Genomic DNA, 2470 nt, shown 5'->3' on the forward strand with positions numbered 1-2470 from the left:
TGAGGAACTTTTGTATGTCTCCTTAGACCTCTGAATAATTCACATTATAAAATTTATTGAAAATAAAATATAGAAAAAATTCCAAACTAACTTATTTGAAGATGATTTAAGGGCTATTGAATAACCCTATCTTCCACATGGCATATCTCAAAAATTATATTGAACCAAAGTTTTAAATTTATAACACGGGTACCTAGATATGTCTCCTTTTTCCTCCCCATATTTCACAGTATGCAACAAATCATAAATAAATTTATATTGGAAATGGAAAACTGCATTGTTTGAAGCATATTTGAGGAGCATTCAATAAATCAAACTTCCTTAGAGTATATATGTGAAATTATAGCAAACCAAGGTATGAAATTTCTATCATAATTAATTCAATATCTAGCCTCTATCATCTCGAATTTTTGTAGATTGGAACATCCTAGAAGAAAAATTATAGTGAAAATTCCAAGCTAACCTGGTTGAAGTAGATTTCAGGAGCATCTAGGAAACCTAACTTCCTCATAACATATCTCTAAAAGTATAGAGAAATAGATTCTAAATTTTTTACCACAAGTAAAGAGGAAATCCTCTTTATATCCTCCAAGTTTCATAGTTTGAAATGAAAGAAGAGTTATAGCAGAAATGGCAAGATGACCCATTCACTCCAAAAATCACATTATCGCTTAAACTTTTAAACCCAAAGAGTATTTCCCCATCTTCTTTTGTGCACCTCATATCAATTATTGCTCGGATAAACTTCAAATGGACTCATGTATCATTTATTTGTAGTGTTTTTGCATTCACTTATGAGGCTAACTTGTAAAATTGGTTGAGTCAATTTGTTTGTACTTTTTGGTTTGACCATCCTATTTTTTTCGTGTCTCCTCATTCTTATGGAGTTAGAGGGAGTGCCATATATTGTTAGAAATGTCTCAGAATAATATTTCCAACCATGTATCCTATTATCTCATTTGAGATAGGAAATTGGAGTAAACATACCTTCATAGATAGGGTATCCTACAAACTTGGCATCAAAAGTCCAAAAATAATATTTCCAACAATCTTCAGTTTCTAATATTTATCTTTGACATTTGTCGTATCCCCCTGTCTTTGACATAAATGACATAAATATTTCCAATACGGTGGTGATGGTGTACATTTTTGTAGAGATACATACCTATATTATCCTACCCTAAGTGCCTAAATCCACATATTCACTTGGGACCCAAAAGGGTGCATCAATGGGAAGTGAAGGTGTGCATTTATTTATTATATCCTTTTGGAGGGAGGGTGTTGGTCGTCACCTTAAGCCACCCCCAAATATGCATGCAAATTCACATTGGCACCATCCCACCCATTGTGCACAAACACATGCCTTCATCCCTTGGGAAAGTATATGGTGATGGCGTGGGGTATATTGAAGATGTGAATTTGTGAAACCTACCTAAAAGGTGGGTGGAACACATGCCTTACCTTCCCCTTCTCTCCCCCATGAACTATGCACTAATGCACACATTCAACCTTGAGATGGTGGGTGAAGGTGTTTGTGTAGTACCCTCCAAGAGGGTGCAGGGGTAGGATGGGGGGTGGTGTCAACATATCCATAGATATTCACCACCTCTCACTATACACAAATGCACACCTTCAACCCCCACTTGCCATGAACAAATGCACACCCTTTACCCCTAATAGGGTCGACATTACGAACAAATTCATATTATCATGTTCGGAATGTGGGTGGTGTGGGGAATCAACATTGTGCTCATATGCATACTTTCACCCAAAAAGGGTGGGTGGTGGGGGGTGATAGTGTTTAGGGCTAAAAGTATTTACATATGCATGTTCAAAATTAGACACCTTCACCTTCCTAGTGGTGATTTATGACATGCATAACTATACTCCCTCATCCCTTAGGAGTCTAACCTTATGCATTTAGAATTTTTTATAAAAAAAATTGATTCTCTCTCTCTCTCTCTCTCTCTCTCTCTCTCTCTCTCTCTCTCTCTCTCTCTCTCTCTCTCTCTGTATATATATATATATATATAACTCGCCATCTTTAATAATAAATAAGTATTCGTAAGGATTTTCTAGTGTATGGGTTAATTTATGTTTAATTAAGGATGAATATAGTTTGGCATATACACAAAGCTATGGGGAAGATAGTAATATACATGAACCATACACTTATAGGGTGTACCATGTTGTATATAGGCCAAGCTATAATGTCAACTTCACATGTCAAGCTATATCTCGACACACTCTTTGCGGGCGGGGGGGTATCAAGATATCCATTTGTGCACATATTCACCACATATCACTATGCACAATTTCAAACCTTCAACCCCCATTCACTATGCACAATTGCACACCTTGGCATCCTCTTAGGGGGGGAATATCAAGATATCCATTTGTGCACCTATTCACCACCACTCACTATGCACAAATGCAGACTTTTACCTCCCACTCACTATGCACAAATGTA

The sequence above is a fragment of the Pinus tabuliformis genome, chromosome 7 (assembly GCF_031772625.1).
Source record: "Pinus tabuliformis cultivar Carrire ecotype Pingquan chromosome 7, CPIR1, whole genome shotgun sequence".
Classification (NCBI taxonomy): Eukaryota; Viridiplantae; Streptophyta; class Pinopsida; order Pinales; family Pinaceae; genus Pinus; species Pinus tabuliformis.